Source organism: Tympanuchus pallidicinctus, unplaced genomic scaffold, assembly GCF_026119805.1.
Source record: "Tympanuchus pallidicinctus isolate F22 unplaced genomic scaffold, pur_lepc_1.0 scaffold2, whole genome shotgun sequence".
In the NCBI taxonomy this organism is placed as follows: Eukaryota; Metazoa; Chordata; class Aves; order Galliformes; family Phasianidae; genus Tympanuchus; species Tympanuchus pallidicinctus.
In genome coordinates, this window is record NW_026294721.1 from 28,479,923 (window position 1) to 28,500,475 (window position 20,553).

The following is a 20,553-nucleotide window of genomic DNA, read 5'->3' on the forward strand; positions in this document are numbered from 1 at the left end:
TGGGTCGCTCATAATGTACACAGGTATTTTCTGTTTTGTAATAATCTTATCAAGGATTTTTAAGAATTTTTATATGATCCCTGTGGTTTTCATGGAAGAAAGACTATTTTCCCTAAAGTCTTCAGCTGGAAATATATGCACTAATTCTACATTTAAATATAAATTACACATGTTAGTGACACTACAATCAAGGCAGTAAAAGAATTGTGCCTCTGTAATGAGTCATGCAATATTTGTCCAAATTATGGCTAAAGGCTTTTTTGTTACTCTTCTCAGCCCTTCCTACTGGTGAGAACTAGACTGCATTCCACTTTCCACATTCTTGTAACAGAATAAGTGTTACAAGTTTCCCAGCATTTTTCATGGTAGTGTTTCTGCAACTTTCAGTTTCCCATTTCTGAATGAAAAGGTGACAAATTAGGTGTCCTTTGAAAGGTGTGGGCTTCAAATAGCATAACATGAGAGAAGCCTGGAAATGCTGAAAGATAGGGATTTGAGCTAGTTTTGCATACTAAAGGTTAAAAGCTTTGAGTATCAGTTGATCCAGGGAACTGCAGCTGAAGCAGTACTCAGTCTTCAACACAATCACACTGTAAGTCAGTTCAGTAAAAGTATATAGAATATGCAATTATATTCCTATATCTGATGTGTATCTGTGCTGCTCAATCCAGTTTCTGTTTGCTAGAAACTTTTCTGTGAGCTTTAAGTGAATGTTTTGTAGGAATCACAGCCTCCATATGTCACTGTTTTGAAAAGCCCCACCCAGAACCATTTGAAATTCTTCAGTGCGTGGGAAGGTCCTAGCCACAGTCTTGATCACTCTGAGTGATTCCATGTTCTGCAGGGATCTGTGGTCCTCTGTCTCAGATCTTAATTCCCCCACTGAGAAAGGGAGAATCTGTTGCAAGCTACACTGTTGTTGTTTTTTGTTTTTTTTTTTTTTTAATGCTAAAAATATATATTAGTCCAATCCTTTCCTTTTAAACTGCAGCCCACATTCATTCTTCAATGCATTCCCATGTGAATGAGTCATGTTAATGAATCCCATTTGTCCCTGATCTAAGATACACATTAAACATGTAATAATAATTTAAAAAAAAAAAAGAAAAAAAAAAGAAAACATTGCTAGCAAATTTGGCTGAATTTACACTCGAACATGTGAGGAGAGAGCAATGTCATTGAACAAAGCACAATGTAGAAGTTTCTGAGAAAATCCCCAAATGATAGCACTATGAAACTATAATGTTTCTTCTGCTTTTATTATTGCCTGAATTGCTGAGTAAAAACATTTTGAATGCATTAGATGATGGTCCTGAGATCATTACATGAAAAAAATTTCCTTTCTTCTCTTGTATAGACTATGGCTTCCTATTGCTCATTCTATGCTTCTTATGTGAAGTACAAGTCATACAATAGAAACAAAATGTAAATTGGAAATACACCATTTTTCTTTAGTTATTCTTCATTATCATTTCACTTATTAGTAAAGAAGTTATTTCTCCCTTCTACTTGGATGTCTTCAGTATCTTCTCACAGCTTCTTGCCTAAGTTTTAAAGAAACAGTCCATATACTATCATGATACCTACTATAGATTGAAACAAATACTGAAATATCTTATACTACAGATAAAGAAGACGTATTGGAAGCCAAGTTCTTCTAGCTCTGGTATGTGCCATTTCTGAAGGCATATTACTTCTATCAAGAAGTGCTTTGTCAAAACATGTTTTAAAGAACTAAATTATCTTCTCATTGCTCAACAGGTATAATAGGATTCAAATTTCTTTCCAGAAGTAAAGCATTCTCTTATAAAGCTCCCCTGTCAAGAATGAGAATTTCTCAGTGCTCCAGGAAAAATACAAATAAAAAAATTAAGAAGATTCTTATTAGTATTAGAGATATATTATTATCACAACGTCTCCAATTAGATTTTCTAAGGAATTGAAACTGATAAACAGACTGCGTGACAGTGATTATCTAAGTACTGTGCAGACTTTAATGATTAGTTATTATACATACGAAACGCTGAAGATAAGACCTTAAAGATGTTTAACCAGAAAAAGAGTAAGTCAAAAGTAAGTATGAATGACACCTCTTCAGAGTATTTTGACAAAGTGTGAAACAAACAAAAAAAATTGTATGTATAAAACATTACTAACAGCAGCTTAATAGAATTTGGTCAATGTTTCATTTTCTTTTAAGTAATCTAAATACAAAGGTAATTTAGCAAATATAATCTTGTTCTTTTTCAGAAAAAAAATCCTTTTCCATAGAAGCTAAGAAGTTTTGCAAGTAATAAGAATATTGCAAGCTGTTGCAAAATTAATCCATGTATAGCCACTTTAAACTTGTAGTCATAATTGCTTTAGTAATGTTTTCCCATCCTGTCTTAATGATTTACGGTAGTCTCATTTTCTTGGACACTCCAACCTACTACTCAGGTAAAGAGTGCAATTTGTAGAAAGAATGCAAGACTGAGCATTGGCAAAAAACACATTCACTACTTAGTGCTTAAAGTACTGATAGCATTTTCTGCCAGCATACTGATTTCTCAGCTGGGTTTAGCAACAGGATCCCAAAGTAAATATCAAGTAGCTGATTCCTAGTCCTCATTTTGAGGCATTTGCAGTTGTTTTTTCAGAGATGAGGACAGATTGAACTCCTATTTTGTGCAGTCTGGGAGCTTCTGCACTCAAGGAAATGTTAGAGTTCTGACCAGATGTTTCTGTCAAGAAATAATCAGAAAGTAGGGTCAGAAAATCCATTGGGCAATGAATCTGCTGCTCATTCATGAAGTGTGAAGAACAATGATTGTGAAAGAACCTTTTCTGTTTGTCATAAAGGTAACTGCACAGGCATCTGGTACTGAGTAGTCTAGCAGGAAAAAAGAAATCCAAGCACCCTTCTCTGTTTGCGTTAGTGTCATTTTATTTTCAATCATTCTCATGTAATACTGTGCCATCTGCAGAGAAGTTGCCACCATTTCTTTCCTACTTTGTTTATGTAGATTTCTTCCTGAATTGTAAAAACTTGATTTATGGAAAGGAGAGTAAAGGATTCCTCTCTTATTTTGTAGTATTCTCATAGTTCGTGTAGCACTGTCTTGAAAATAGATACAGTGTAAGTGACTGAATAATATACCAGAGGGCTTCTGGTTCCTGTGAAACTGGACGATGTTTGACCTCAGAGTTAATTTTTCTGTATTTCAGCTGACATTACAAATAGAAGATACAGACACAATTAAATGAGGCCTGTGAGCTACATCATCAGCTATTTCAAGTCTTTTAAATGGCTTTTACTCTGCTGTTTTTAGCTTGTATTTTTCAAAATCCATTTTAAGTAGGACTATTTTTTTTTTTCTGGGAGAAAAAAAAAAAAACAATGAGAAAATAAATCATTACTATTGTGCTGGAAACATACTGTAGTTCCTATTATTCTCTTTAAATTCTCTGTAACATGCTAGGAGTACACCATATTTAGAAAAAAATATATATATATATATTATACATACAGATAGGCTTTTAATTTCTTACAAATATATTAGGGTAAAAAAAAAAAATAAATGAATGCATGGAAAAAATAATAGAGGTACTTAAGGAAATTCTGAGCCAGAAATAATGCACTGCTAAAACAAGTGTAGCCTGTTTGTTGTTATTTTTACCTCTACAATCAGTAATCTCAGTATTCAAAGTGTTTTTTGAACCAATACCATAGGCAGTAATATGTAGATTAAATTTCTTCACAGCACAGCTGGTTACAGTGATAGTTTCATTCCTGACTCTCAAGAAATTAAAGAACTGCAGTAAATGGCTTGCAGGAATGCATGCTCTTTCTTTGCATTGTCCTGCAGGTTGTTTGGGATATCATGAAGCTCTCAAACTGCAGTGGCAATTTAAAGGGAAGCTCATGACAGCCATTATGTCATGACATTATGGAAAAAGTAGTACAGGCTATTTAAAGCCTGTTCCTCTTCTTGGGTTTCACATTTCACTTCAGTGAAAGCCATTGGAAGCTTTTTTGCTAAAGAGTGAAGTACAGTGTAATTGTTTTACCAGTTCAAAGGACTCTCCCAAATACCTGGAAGCACAGGATAAGATGATATTTATACATGTTAAGATGGAAAGCCTGATTCTCCACTGCCTTTCCCTTGTATGTTCATTAGAATTTGAGTGTAGCTTCCACTTTGCCAAGACCTTCACTTCCAATAGATCCTTTGTCTTTTTAATGTTTTCAGCTGGTGAGGCAATTTGCTATCTGCCAGGACTGCTTTAAATTCCGAAATTCACAAATCAACAGATTTATTGGGAGTTAATAGATCTGTTTGTTAACTTCTAGTTATATCTATTATCAGTAGTTTATTTCATTAAATCAACATTCTTTAATTTGGTTTTTAAGGTATTAATCCAAACTATTTTCAGGAATAATCCAGTGAGATAGATTAAAATTATCCCAATTACAGGTTCTTTTAAAAAGTCCCCTCAGTGACTTATATCTGTAGAGGAAACTGAGAGTAAAAAGCTGAGTTCCAGTTTTGTTCACTATTAAAATATTTATTTTTTTATTCCAAAATAAAGGAGAATTAAATGTGATGCTCACAGAAGTTCTATAAAGCTCCCCCATTTCTGATTCAAAAGTAGATTTTTATTTTGAATTTACTTTGAATGGGCATGTCTCATCATAATTAAGGCACTCTCATATCCAGCATGGAATCTCATTTGGCACTTTTGAATCATAGCTGTTAACTAATTTTATAGATTGTCTCTTTTGAATACATTGCACACCAACTTAAAGAAGAGATTTTAGTCTGTGACTGAGAATACTGATATCAGACATTAAGGATTCATCTGATATCAGATGACCATAGCCTGAATTATCTTTCAAGGAACAATTAGCTTAACATAAAAGGACAAAGTACATGCTTCATTACAAGCTACTTTTTTATGAATTGCTCTGTGTAGAGTTGACTCTTGACTGCTATTTGAAACAACCAATGATTACATTGCCAACAAAAAGCCAGTCAGCCACTGGAGGCTGCCAAGGTGTTGAGCCCTCTCCTGGCAAAATTCCTTTTCTCTTGACTATTTTGCAGCCCAGTCAAAATAGCTTTAATTTCCCAATGGAAAAGGTTTCTCAGGCTTTGAGGAAACAGTATATCAGCTTTGGGAATGGCTAAATGTTATTTTCAGTGTAAATCAGAGCTTGTGATTGTGTATTTCCCTGAAGCAAAGAGGAACACCTTTTCTGAGTGTAGGAAATAGAGTTAATTCTGTATGTACATGAGATTGACCTGTTTCATATTTATTCTTTAAATCCCTTAGCAATGAATCTAATGAATATGTGCATGAAAATTATTTCATTGGGGAACAGAAATTTTAGTTCTGTCTTCAACAAGAAAAAGAAAAAATTCAGTCATATAAACAAGCTTCTACATCAGAATGAGTACTTAGTATCTGTTAAGATTAACACTAGATTTTTTTTTTTTTTTAACTCAAATTCTCCATGAACTATGTATGACTGTATGAAGGGTAAACTAAAGGATGAACAGTAGAATGCTAATCTGTGGAAACAGGTTCAATGTTTTACTGCTGTGCAACTTTGGCTGTACTGTCTCATACCTCAAAAATCTTGGATCTATCCAGGATCAACTTTATATCAGGCACAACCACTGGCCCCACTGCTCTGCTGCTCTTAAGTCACTAAAAATGTGCTGCAGTTTGTCTGTGTTATTACTCTTCTCTGTCCCATGCAGCATTCACTCTCAATCGTTCTAGAAAGTCTTTTTATCATTTTTCTCTTTAATAACTCTTAATTGTCTCTAAGATTTTGGTTTTCTCATTCTTTTCAAGTGAATTACTGGAAAAGTCAACAATTTCTTGTTCCTACCCTGCACCTTCAGCTATTCATTTTGATGTGTGGAGTTTTTCCCAATAGAACCAATAAATGCTTGTTTGCAAATGCTTTACAAACATTGATATCTTTTCTATTGAAAATGCTTGGAGTTGTGAATGTATATGACTCTATCTTCTACAAACCTTCTATATGTCCTACATTATGTAATCAAAAGTTAAAAATTGCTACTTCAAATTAAAAGTTATTTCTATACATTCTCTTCAGAACAGAGTATCCTACTCACATTTGCTCTATTTTCAAATTTACTTGTATTTACATCTTTAGATCTACATAGCCTTTAGCCTTAAGAAACTCATAGAGACCATTGGCAGATCAGAACTTGGATGTGAATCAAAACTGTTTGAAATGACTGAATAGAACACTCTTGACCCTTGGACTAACTCTGCCCTTCTTGAGATGCTTAACAGGCGGAGGAGGGTGTGTGGGATTCTGTAAATGAAGTGTTTTAAAATATAATTCATAAATTTGTATAAGAAGTATGTTGCTGACTTTTCCTTCTTCTGTGTTGTAGAAATCTAAGATTTCTCTAGGTTAAATTAGATCTTAAGTTTTGGAGCTGTAGGTGGAAGCTGCTCAAAACTGCAGCAACCAACAGGCCTAAACTATTTAATGCTATTCCTATTAACAATAATAGGTAAAAGTATCTCTAAGAAGTTCTAGTTCTGATTCTTCTCATTTCCACTTGAAATACAATTTCTCATGAAAGCTTTAAGTTAGCTTAAGATTTCTAGTGTAAAAGTATTAAGACAAGGAGAAAGATGCACATGGTTTATTTCAACTTCAGTTCTTCGTTTCCCTTCTTTCACATTGCACTACTGAAATTACATAGACAACAATTCTCCTTTGATTAGATTGTCATGTCAGTTAAAGGCAGGGATAACATACAGTTGATATCCACATACTCATTTAGTTTTTCATGTCAATATGGGAAAAATGTTTTATTCTAAACCTTTTTATCTCCATTATCCAAGAATAAAATGACTCATATTACTTTGTTTCCCAGAACTGCTCTTCAGTCAAGATTTATTATTTTGCTTTACCAATTCAAGAACTTTTCATCACTGGGAAACATTCCTAGCTACTCCATGTATAAACAGACACAAATACATGACTAAATGTTCTGTGAAGAAGCAAGAGGATGGAACACACTCTTTGACATATGTTTAACATAAAAATGAAAGGGTTTATGGGAAAAACATTGTAATAGAGAAGAAATTATAATAAAAAGGTCATTTTCTTTCTCTTTGCCAAGTTTGCTTTGATTATCTTTCATGGTATTGACTTCTTACATGTTAATCCATGCATGACAGCTAGGAATGGCAGTGCTTGGTGCTGAGACGTGATTTTCTTAACAAAGAACTGTATGTGTGCCCATAAACAGAATATTCAATATTTATGTATAATAGACTGAAGAATGAGATCTGTGGATGAGCACATTGGTCTTGGGAGCCACCCACTTGTGTATTAGCAAAAATTTTGGGTGAAAGCTTGCCTCTTTTCTTTGATACAGTTAGATCTGAACAGCCGCATCACTTACACGCAATACTAATGACTAAGTTAGAGCTTACTCTGCAATCACCAATGATTTTTATGGATTTGAAGTCAGTCTCTTAAAGCATACTAAAATCCACAAATTAAAATATGTTTGGGATTTTCTTATTAGAAAAAGCTAAAAATGTTTGAGATTATGAAACCATACTTCTATAATTCTATGCTCTATAATTTAGTGACATGGGGAAGGGTCCATAGGGTAGGCAAATACCATGCAACATGATACAGGTAAATGTACATATCTTCATTTCACAGCCTCATTGTTTCCTGCAGAAAAGAACATTTGGTCTAATTACAAAATTTGAGCAAGAGAAGGAGTCCATGAGATATATGGATATATAACTGACAGCACCATCAACTCAGTTGGATTGTCTGGTTAGTAACAATGCTAAATCTTATTATTAAGGAGCAGATGAGAAGGTGATTTGGAAGAGAGAGAGGGGAAGAAAAAGATGTAAAGGAATTTCATTTTTACTTATTTATTTTGCATATGTTCCGTTGGTATGTAAAAACAGATGCGAACCACAAAGCCTCCCCACAGACTCCTTGAGGAGGAAGACACACATAAAGAGCAGTCTGTGTGGCCATTAAAGTACAAACTGATTCAGAAAGAGGACTTAAAAAAATGTTTCAGTAAGCACATAATTCATCTCAAAAGTTGAGATGCATAAAACTGTCCTAGAGTAGTAGGGAATTAGTCTTTCTTGTATGATTAAATACAGCCAGTGTTTGCAAATATAAGGAAATCACTGTATGACTGATCTAGAGCATGCAAAATTTGTCAGGAAAAGTAGTACATTTCTTAGACAAAACTGATAAATTGGAGCATGGGGAGACAAGCTGGTAGGCTAAATTATAGTCTCAGACCATTGCGGACTACTGCACTATCACAATATTGTTGACATAAATAAGACTTTCCTTTTCATCCAAGAATCTCATTCACTTCTTTAGCACAAAATGATGTACGGTGCTCAACATAAGTCCATGTAAACTCCAACTGCAGCTTGTCCTTCTCTGCAGCAGTGACTGTAGCCTAAGTGACAAGGTGACCTTCCTGTCATACTTCTGAGTCACTTAAGTAAACTGTCTCACCTTCCTTGCAGTAATATTTGCAAGGATCTTTTCTAATTATCTTACAGTCTGAATGGTAATTATTTTTTTTTTCAGTTCTGTTATTGCTTTTGTACTTGCCTAAAATCCATAAAATACCTAATGTTTTTTGCCACATTTGAATGTCCAGTTGTACTTATTTTAGTTAGTTTCTCATACAAATTTTCATCTACATCTTCATATCATGTTGTTTTTTTAATTCTTCTTTCTGTTCCTAACACTGAAGGATATTGGCTTTTAATATCGAGACAATTAGAATACGTGCATGTAAAATTATGATGAGAGGAAAAGCTGGTTTATGTTTATGTATTTACTATTCACTTACTACCCATGCAATATTTATCACTGTATTTAATCAAGTGAAATTTATGTGGTTTTGTTTTTTTGTTTTTGCTTGTTTGGTTTATAAAGTGCTTGTGCTTTTTATTTCACGTTTTTCTGTTGTGATCTCCTCAGTCCCTATCATATTCCTCAGCTTCTATTCACTTCAGCCTGTCTCACTGTATGCTCCCTAAACATTTTTGTTATTTTCTGGATTTGATAGGCCAACATTTAAAACTCATCTCTTCTTAATAAAGTGTATTGTTGAGAGCAGCTTCCCGCTCAGTCATACTATCTACTACTCATCCTATTACATAATTTCCAAGAGTCATTATAATGAAAGCATATGTTCTGAACTGAATTTCATGTTAAATTGTTTCATGACTTCTTTCAAAGATTCATGAAAAGCTGAGTTGGGTGGTCCTTACTGCTTTGTGGTAGAGGAAAGAGTAAAACATCGTGTGTGATTTCAACACCATTAAGTTATTTATTGATAATCCAGAAGTGATGTGGCTGAATAAGCATTATATTCACTGTAAGAGGTCTTTGGAATTAACTCTTTTGTTGCCTCTCAGCATGAAGTTCCCCATCCTATCATTCCTTTACAATGGAGATGCCTACAGAAGTCTATAGAGGTGTTGTTTGAAGAGTGGAAGCAGGATTGGTCCTTTAGGCAATACTTTTATTTGTTTGTGATATATATTAAAAATACAACAGAAATCATTGAGCATTATAGTATCTTTGACTTAGACTGTCTTTATTTTCCAGCCTAATTATATAATTTCACTCTCCTACTCAGATTGCTTCAAATCTTCTCCAGCTGGGCATATTCTTCATGCCTAGCATCATGCAATATTGTCTCCAAATCAGTTGGTACTATCACTGAAATAGGAGCTTCTAGACTCACATTTAAAACTATAGCAGTCTTCTCATTAATTATAATACAAATTTGGATGAGATAGCGGTTGCCCATTACCACCAGTGTATTTGAAGCAGAACGCAGAATCACAGAATTATAGGGGTTGGAAGGGACCTCCAGAGATCATCGAGTCCAACCCCCCTGCCAAAGCAGGTTCCCTACAGCAGGTCGCACAAGTAGGCGTCCAGGCAGGTCTTGAACATCTCCAGAGAAGGAGACTCCGCCACCTCCCTGGGCAACCTGTTCCAGTGCTCCGTCACCTCACTGTAAAGAAGTTCTTGCGCACATTGGTGCAGAACTTCCTATGCTGCAGTTTCCGGCCGTTTCCCCTTGTCCTGTCTCCACTCACCACTGAAAAGAGTCCGGCCTCGCCATTCTGCCCCCCACACCGTAGATATTTATAGACCTGGATCAGGTCCCCTCTCAGTCTTCTTTTCTCAAGGCTGAACAGACCCAATTCACTCAGCCTTTCTTCATGGGAGAGATGCTCCAGGCCCTTCACCATCTTTGTGGCCCTCTGCTGGACTCTTTCCAAGAGATCCCTGTTTTTTTTGTACTGGGGAGCCCAGAACTGCACGCAGTACTCCAGGTGAGGCCTCACCAGGGCAGAGTAGAGGGGGAGGATCACCTCCCTCGACCTGCTGGCCACTCTCTTTTTAATGCATTCCAGAATGCCATTGGCCCTCTTGGCCACAAGGGCACACTGCTGGCTCATGGCCAACCTGTTGTCCACCAGGACATCCAGGTCCCTCTCCGCAGAACTCCTCTCCTGCAGGTCATCTCCCAACCATGCACCTGTGGTGCATGGAATTATTCCTCCCCAGATGCAAGATTCTACACTTGCTTTTGTTAAACCTCATCCGTTTTTTTTCTGCCCAGCTCTCCAGCCTGTCCAGGTCTTGCTGAATGGCAGCACAGCCTTCAGGCGTGTCAGTCAATCCTCCCAACTTCGTATCATCAGCAAACTTGCTGAGGGTGGCTGCTATCCCCTCATCAAGGTCATTGATGAAGATGATGAACAAGACCAGACCCAGCACCGACCCCTGAGGAACACCACTAGTTACAGGCCTCCAACCGGACTCTGCACCACCTTCGACCACCCTCTGCGCTCTGCCAGTCAGCCAGTTTTCAACCCACCTCACTCTCCACTCATCTGTCCCACACTTTCTCAGCTTTGTTATAAGGAGGTCGTGGGGGACAGTATCAAATGCCTTGCTGAAATCAAGGTAGACTGTATCCACTGCTCTCCCCCCATCCACCCAGCCAGAGACAACATCATGGAAGGCTACCAGATTGGTCAAGCACAACCTCCCCCTGGTGAACCCATGCTGACTACTCCTGATAACCTCCTTTTCTTCCAGTTGTCTGGAGATGACATCCAGCACAAGCTGTTCCATCATCTTTCCAGGGACAGAGGTGAGGCTGACTGGCCTATAATTGCCTGGATCTTCCTTCTTGCCCTTTTTGAAGACCGGAGTGACCTTGGCTATCCTCCAGTCTTCAGGCACCTCCCCCATCCTTCAAGACCTCTCAAAGATGACAGAAAGTGGTTCAGCAATCACCTCTGCCAGCTCCCTCAGCTCCCATGGATGCATCCCATCGAGTCCCATGGATTTGTGAACATTGGTGTTGCCTAGATGCTCTCAGAGCACCTCTTCCCTGACAGAAGGGAGGTCTTCCATTCCCCAGCTCCTCTCACTAACCTCCAGGGACTCAGATTCCCGAGGGGGAGCTTTTTCACTGAAGACAGTAGAAAAGAAGGCATTCAGTATCTCCGCCTTCTCAGCATCCCCCGTTACCAGAACACCTCCATCACTTAGCAGGGGAGCCACATTCTCCCTAGTCTTCCTTTTACTGTTAACGTACTTTAAAAAGCCTTTTTTATTATCCTTTATCTCCTTTGCCAGATTTAATTCCACGTGGGCTTTAGCCTTCCTCGCATCCCTGCAGGCCCTGACAACATTCCTATATTCTTCCCAAGTAGTCACACCCTTTTTCCACACTTCATGGGCCTTCTTCTTTCCTTTGAGTTTGTGCACAAGCTCCTTGCTCATCCAACACCAGTAGGACACAGTTGTGTTTAAAGCTCAGTCATAAAGACTGATGTTCAGTGATTCAGTAGTAGGCTGGTGTTCATGCACAGCATTTTTCCTATAAATGGCTAAATTCTTTTCCACCTTGCACAGAGGAATGATATACAATTTAAGTGAGAGCTAAACTTAACTGAAATTCTGCTCAAGTGTCTGAACTGTTTGCACCAAAGAGACACGAAGATAATTTTCACTGACTCATTCTCAAGTAACTGCTGAAGTTAATATTGTTGCATAGGTCTGACCAGTATCTAGCTTCTGTTCTCTATTCACTTCATGACTGTCATTCCTTTGGGGATTATGTTAGTTAAATGGAGTCAGATGCTGATGCCTTGCTCTAAGGAACATAATATTTGAGTGATCCAACTGACAAAAGCACCTTGTTTTCACCGAACAACCACCAGCCTACCCACAAGAGTGATAGGAATAAGATCTATTACATTGTCTTAATCTGTTCTTTCCCCTCAGGAATCAAACACCTTGTTAGATATAAACAGTGCCCATTGGCATCATCCAAATGCTACTTAATCCTGAGGGAATATAAAGCAGTTTATTTCTGTGGTAGAACAAATACTGTATATGTTACTTGATGCTCTTAAGCAATGCTTGTTTGGCCTCTTGGCTAGCCTGTGCCACACTGAGTGAAGAGGAATTGTCTTGGGCCACCTATAAAATATAGTTACAGTATGTATGCAACAAAGCTTCTTCTTTTATACTTTTTATTAAAGCATAAAGAGAGCAACAAAACCATAAAACCAGTGGAATGATTGACATTGTTTTCATGAAACCAATGTATCAATATCTGGTTTGTTTGAAGTGATTGTAATTCCTAGTGAGTTCTCAAGGTGTTTGTCAGATATTTTTGGTGAAATTCTACTCTTCCTGTGCTTCATCCTTGAAAACAGTTGTTCACAAATTTACATACTGCCCAAAAGCAATGACATGACTGTGAGATGAGGAATATCTTTTTCTGGTAAGAGAGAGCTTATAGAATAGTAGTAGAGAGACACGATAAGATTTTTTCTTTGAGGTGTGTGTCTGATTGCAACTCCATACATTCTCTTTGAAAATTTGCAGGTTATCTATTTATGTCAACAGAAAATAGACTCACAGATATACCAAAAAAATTAATGATTTTTGAAACCTATTATCAAATTCTTTTATCAAAACAGAAAGCACAGCTGCATATTTTTCAGTGTTCACAGGACTGTCTTTAGCCAGTGTATAAAAATGCATACAATTATTTGCCATAACTTGAGTTAGCACTGCAACACACCCACCCCACACCCTGGTTTCAGTCCAGTCAGCATTAATAGCGCACAGATGTTTGATTGTTGCTGAGCAATGGGTGTGCACCCAGGGACAGGCCAGGTCATTCAGTGGGAAAAGCCACTGTCATGATGGCACAGGGCAGGGGGTGGCCCATGGACAGGCCACATGCTGCCTGCAGACTAGCTGTGACTGTCCTAAGCTTTACACTGGCAAGGAAAACTTCACCATCTGTCAGAGGCTGACAGCAGCTTTAGCAGCAGCAAACAGATAAAGAGAATGTATTCTTTAAAAGTACATCCTTTAATTCTCTCTGTCAGTCCAGAGATCCATAGCTACTGATCCAGCACTGCCCACCTTCAGGTCCTCTAGCTCAGGAGGGGACACAGATGCCTTGAAACACTATGCAAATATCCCTCATATATGTTATTTTTATATACTGAGGGCTCCATGCTTATGCAATTGGCTTCGGCTGCCACATTTTCATTTAGCTGTTGATCAGTTTGAATCCAGATGAGAAAATAACTCATTTGAATTCTCCACAGCTTGTTTGCTTCTGCATCTAATTCATTACCTGATCACTTCTAATTAGAACTGCTGCATTGGAAGAGTTGTTTTGTTCTGTGCAGTTAACAATTATTTCCTTCCAGTCAGGAAACAAGACTATTCCTAGAACAGCAATAGGCAAAAGAACGTTGAAAAAAATAGCTTCATTCAGAGAGCAGAGAGGAAAGTTTAACATAAATAAAGACAACATTCAGGTTTTCTGCCACAGGAAGTTTCATAATTGTCGAAAGATTTTACTTTTTGATTTTCTGGTATTTTATCATTTTCCCTTCCCAGAATTTCTAAAATACATAGTTTTCTGTAGTAATAGTAATATGTTTCTTTCTTCTTTTTATAATGACCATTTCTGTAATAACAAACAAATTTGCCTACAGATTCATGGGCTTTGAAACACCAAATTTTCTCAGTGAGAAACTGTTGTATTTTGTTATAGTTAAATTACAAGGAAAAAAAAAGGTTAAAAAAAACAAAACAACAACAACATAGTATTATTGTACTTAAGAAAAGGGGTATATGTCAAAAGAGTGCATAGTGTTTAGGGGCTTTACCTTAATTTCCTCAAATCTATATTTTGCAGAAACTGTTGCTGTTGTCATGGGTGGAGACAAATTGTACAGAGGAAGGAATGCTGTTAGTTGAGAAATTATGGTTTGAATGCATAAACAGAAATGTGCACATAAGCAGAAGACAAGATGAAGCACTGCTTTTGGTTAAAAAAAATGTCTGAGTTCTGCCAAGTAATAATAATTACATTCAAAGCATCTCTGTAGGCTACCAGCTTTGAAGTGTGCAGAAAGAGAAAAGTAATGACTGATAAGTGTTTGCGAGTGTTTAATTTGTAATGGCCAGAATAGATAACTCAGCCCAGTTTGATACTAATTAAGGACTTATTATGCCTCTTTCAGCTAGTTATCCAGTTATACACTAAAATTACACAATTTGACATAGCTTTTTACTGCTTGTTTCCTTGAACATAGCAGGTGAACGTCACTGTACCTCAGTAATTTAGGTATCATTATACAATTAGCTGAAGTGCTTGCTTGCATAATTGTAAACCAGCTGTGTCATTTTGAGTTGCATGTTGCACTTGTAACTGATTTGTAACATAGCCAAGATGAGAGACTGTCTCAGTTCTCTGCTCATCTCCTGTTAGCTTTGAAACAAAATTGACTCTTAAGAAACAGTAGAATATCAATAGATAGTTTCATTAATCAAATTTACTTAAAGTATCTGAAACATTATTCATCTAACAGATGGATTTAAATGAATCTATCATAACTTTCAGCTCGTTCTTCATATCTTTCTGTTAGACTGGCTCACCTTTGAATTGACTGACCTAAATTAAACACAATGATTTGAAACCTAATCATTTTCAGCATTTTCTCTAAAACAGTTGTCTTCTGACTGTGTCTGAACAAGCGAATTCTCTTTTTCCTAGTGCTGCTATTACAGGATGACTTTGAATTTGTTCCATTTACCCTTAAAAGTCCAACAACTTACCTGTTGGACCTTGTTAAATCCCATTTTATTTTTCAGGATATCACAAGATTTAAAACTGAACTCCCTACTCATAAATCAGCAGAGCTCCATGGAAGTTAATTGAGCAATATTGATTTATATCATCTGACGAACTGGCCGTCTACTGATTGAAATGCTGGTTCTCAAAGTTTGTGTCCTGCATGCTGTACCTAGTCTGTCTCATGTGGTGTTCAATTTCTACAATCACTTCTGGGGAGCCGGGGATTGCTTCTTGATTGTGACTCAGACTTAGCTGTTCTCTGATTGACCCCATTCATCTTGCTTCCAGACATAGAACCACATTCTGAGATGTTTGTGATAAACCTTCCTTGCCAAGGGCAAGTGTACATGACTTGACAGTATACATGATACATGCAAGCTTTTCTCTTAAATCACGGATTGAATGTAAGCAGATCCAGCTATTCTGTTTAATCTGCTGGCGCCCTCACCCATAGAAGTCCCTGTTTTTGCTCCCAGACCATCTGTTAAACCAGAAGTTATCTCAAAAGCAACAAAAATGAGAGGTGAGGGTAAATGCTTTAATAATCAGCATCACAGAGCTCCTATAAAGACCTGCCTGCAGTAGCAAGCAATCTGTGTTCTGGCAACAGTGTTTTGTACTGCTAGGGCTTCAGGGTGAGGTTGTATTTTGTTGAAAAACATTTTCCTCATCCTTCCAAATTTAGTGCCAAGTTTTGAGACGGGAGTTGGAGGTGATTACATTATGTGAAAGTGATTATGTAATTAAAGAATTCAAACCTTTATTAGCTCAGGATAAATTTTGCACAGTGCCCAGGTAGAGTACACAGCATATCATTTCTGCTACTGTATTCCTTGAAAGAAACATGTTCTTTACAGATTATACCAGACTTTTGGTTCATGTTATCTGATTTGTGGACCAATCAAACTTCTTTGGAAATCAAGATGCAGAGCCCGCCCAACATAAGCATGTCTCATGATAAGCATACTTCTACAGGACATGGCTACTTACATGAGGGTATGGAGCTTCTATACTTTTATGTTCCAGTATTGAACTAAAAGCAGTAAAAACTATGAACAAGAACAAAACCTGTCTATTTTTAGCTTATTTGTGTTTCTATAATCCGACATAGGGGCATAAGGGGATGTTAGCCAGTTGAACATGAGTCAGCAGTGTGCCCAGGTAGACAAGAAGGCCAATGACATCCTGGCTTGTATCAGAAATAGTGTAGTCAGCAGGATTAGAATATTTAGTTTATTCTCAGAAAGAGTGGTTAAGCATTGGAACAGGCTGCCTAGAGAAGTGGTGGAGTCACTGTCCCTGGAGGTGCTCAAGAAACATGTAGATGTGGTACTTACAGGCATGGTTTAATGGACGTGGTGGTGATGGGTTGACAGCTGGACTTGATATTCTTATAGGTCTTTCCCAATCTTTATGCTTCTATGATTCTAAGATATTTTACAATGAGCTATTGTTGCTCAATATGTCAGAAAACAAAGAGGTTTTTTTGTTTGTTTCTTACCTTTAATTCTACTTATTTTCTCTTCAGAACTACCCTCCCCTCTCACTTGTCAATATTCTATTTGGAATTATTCCTTCATTTCCTTTATTTTTTTTTAGTGGGAGAGGATAAAAGCTGCCATATGATAATTCATGAAGGATATTCTCCAAGCCATTTTAATTTTGTTTATAATGCTTCTTTTTTCATTCACAAGTTTGAAGAGTTCTTATTCTTGATGTTAGCTTGCCTGAAGGGGTTAAAAGACAAGCTTACTCCTCCACCACTTTCAACTTTGTGTAGAATTGTTTATACTTGTTTCTACTATAAGCCTGGTAAGAGCATTTCCTCTGTAGCTGGAAGATCTCGACAACTCTCTCCTGAATATTGTCTATTTTCCCTTTTAGAAATAAAATTAATTACTTCCTGCATATTCATTCTTCTTGTCTTTGTTTTATCATATCAATAACTTCCCATTTGGATTTCTTTTGGCATCCAGTGGGTGGCTTTGGATTTTCTCCAATATTTAGTGAAGATGAGATATAACAGTCTAATCCGTGTTAGAAAAAGAAACTGGGTAAGAAGAAAAACATTGGATTTTCAGAAATAAATGCATCTGGAAAATTAAAGCTTAAGTTTGTCACCAGCTTTCTTCTTTGGCTTAGTAGACAGAAGTAGTAGGTGCTTGCAATTCAGTCATTCTTCTCTGTTGTAATTCCTTCATTAAATAATAAAAAAGATTCTGTCCAATTACTCATTTGGCCAAAAACCTTGAAAATAATAAAACATTTCTATTATCATTCATCATTCTTAATTTCTTCATAAAAATAACCAGAAATATTCAACAATACCTTCTTTAATTTTGTCCTATTATGAAACAAGAGTGGTTTTAACTCTGGAAAGACTTAGTATATTACTTTTAGATAAAACAAAATAAAAATCAGATGTAGTGTAAGTCAGGGGCTCTTATTTATCCTTTTCCCTTTCTGAAATCTTTCCAAAGTCAATGGAGAAGAAAAAAAGTCAAGGTAAATAGATCTTATCTTTATTCATGTGTACTTTTGTCCTTACAGACAGTGTTTTAAAATTTAAAATGAAACTTTTTAATGTGGTCAGAATATTATGTAACAAAACCATAAACACATCTGAACACCGTGTCTTCTGCTAAAAAGAGAAAGACAAGTGAAATTGGCATCATCAATACCAACAGAAATGCTACATTAACTTTAATTAAGACAGAACTTTCCAAAGATTACAACATTGGATTATGCATGTTAATGTTCATCATGCCCAAAATAAATTCCAACACTACTGATTCCGAGAATTTCCAACTCGGTAATTCTGGTGTGTTGTGTTTTAACAGGCACTTTGTAGTATCCAGGTGCTACAAGAAGGGATCTATTCATCCATTAGGTCCCACTCAGCATTTTGAATCAGCTCTGAAGCAAAATTCCACATTAGGGGATGATTTTCTATCATGGGAAAATATGTCTCATGTCTCAAGTATCTGTCATTTTAAATGATCTAGTATATGTTACGCAGCTTATTCTTTCTACTCTCATATTTTTCTGCCAATGAGGCCAATGAGAACAGTGGGCTCATCCAGCTCCTTATAAGACCACAACCACCAAGCTACCCTTCTCAGAGTCTTTATGTCACTTTGAGAGAAGACTTTCACATTTACCAACTCTCATATCCCAACAAGCTATCTGTCTGATCTGTACAGGCAAGAGAGATAAAGTCAGTACTGGGGAAATAGAAAAAAGCAAAAGAGATATGGGGAAAGAGGAAAGATACAGAACAGAACTTAGAAGCCACATAGAACTTCACATAACACAGAATTCTAGAAAGAGCAGGAAATGTAAATTTGTTTTTAACAACAAAGTTATTGCAAGCGTGATGAAAAGAATAAGCCTAACACTGTAATTCTCACTTCTGAATATGCTATGATAATTTATTACTTATCACTGGATTCCCAAATCCTGCAGAAATGACAGGCTTACAGGTAAACCTAGAGCCTTTGAGAAATGTTTAAAGATGCCTGAATTAGACAAAATATGTTTAAAAAATCATGCGGGCAGAAACTTCTCTCCACTGAACATGGCTACACCTTTAGAAGCCTAGGCATAAATTATTCCAACAAACATCAGCTCTTGGAAATCATGGGGGATTTTTTTCAGTATCTTTATGAAAAGTGCCACTTAGCGTAACTGTATGATCTTGGTTACTTAACTGACTTCAAGGGATTCACTTCTTTTCAGAGATACTCCCTGGAATTGAGGAAAAGGCAGTCAATGGACTAATGTATGGCACAGAAACAGGTCTAGATTTGAAGGGTGAACTATCTGCGCTCAATGACATTTGAACAGTTTTAACTGCGCAGTTCTGTAGATAAATCAGCTTTATTCTGCCTTGTGGGCTGGTAGCCAGCAAGTGAGAAAGAAACTTAATTACCTGAGCAGGCTGACTGGAGAAACATAAAACAATGGTATATGTAGGAGTTATAAAATCAAGTGTTCTTTACACTGTGGAAGTTTGAAAAGAAATGCAAATAGGATAATCAATGCAGGGCTGAGCATCTTAGGTTCTGTGATTTAGGGAAGAAATAGTGCTCCAAGCACAAAAGACTCCTAGAGGACTTTGACTCACTTCCTAAAAGCTGACCGATTTCCTGACAGACAAAACCATGCAGAATGATATGTTTATTATTTTGGCTGCAACTATTTTCTTTGCTATTTAAAGTAAAGTATAATTGTGGTTAAAGTGCATTGGAAAGTATAAGTGTTTTCTTTCAGCTAACAGAAGCCTTGGAGAATGAGTTGCAAATCCAGCACGGCTAAAAACTTTTGGAGGAACATGCCCAACAGTATTGCTGAGTCCAGGTGTCTTCAGTAAGCCTGAGAATTATTTGAGTAGTGGAAAGTTGCAGTCAGAGGGCCTATGTCCTCAGAGTTACTGACTGCTAGAGAGTCAGTAACACATGGATGCAATACTTATAAGCATCTGAATAATTCTGTGGCACGGCTAAATATGCCTTTGTTGTTTTTCTTAACCATCTCTTTCTGTAATTAGCTGTTCCTGTAGAGGCAACTGCCTTTACAAAATACATATTCTATGATTTCAAGTTGGATGTTAAAATAGTAAAAAAATATATATCCAAAAGAAGCATTCATTCTCAGCCTCTAAAGCTTTTATGTGCTTTGATTTTGTAAGCATATAGGGAATCCCTACAGGCAGTATTTCCTCAGATACTTTAAAGAAATGTATTGAGTTAATAGGTCACAGAGGACCTTCACCGGTTGTGCAGTTCAGATGTAGTTATTCATATTTATTTCTTAAAACTTCATAACTGTCCAAACTGGAAATTTATTTCATGCTGAAATTTTGCCAAATTATGTTTTTTATTCAGATACATAGTTCTTGCCAATGTTACCAGCCAGCACACTGGTCACTGGAACTCAACAAGGACTGTTTGCAGCAGGGGTTTTATTTTTCCTATTAATGTGTGCAGTATAGCTACTCTATCCATCCAGTATAACACATAATATTTTTGTCTTTAATTATTATAATGAATACTTCTTACATTTCTTACATGTTTTTTCTTTATGGCATTCCATGGACACATCACATAGTACAGCTCATAATTGACATATACCTATGTTCTCATATAAAATGACTATGAATTAAAAGCCTGTATTTAGAGGAAAGGATTTTGGATGTAAATAAAAGTTACCAGAAATCTATTAGGTTTTTTACCTTTAAAAGAATTCATATTTTTTTTACTTATTTTACTTTACTTTACTTCATATTCATCACTGTGAT

At 36.7% G+C, this 20,553-nt stretch overlaps 1 long non-coding RNA gene across 2 annotated transcripts in view; it reads right to left on the minus strand.

Annotated features, from left to right (window-relative positions):
- Positions 1-20,553, minus strand: part of LOC128080585 (uncharacterized) — a 74,485-nt gene that overhangs the window by 33,087 nt on the left and 20,845 nt on the right. The window contains exons 2-3 of one of the 2 annotated variants that reach the window (XR_008206791.1): positions 16,592-17,501; positions 12,585-13,837 (exon numbers count right to left, since the gene is read on the minus strand). This is a non-coding gene — a long non-coding RNA (uncharacterized LOC128080585). Of the gene's footprint in view, positions 1-12,584; positions 13,838-16,591; positions 17,502-20,553 lie in introns of those variants that run through there. The other variant, XR_008206792.1, reaches the window with a different exon arrangement.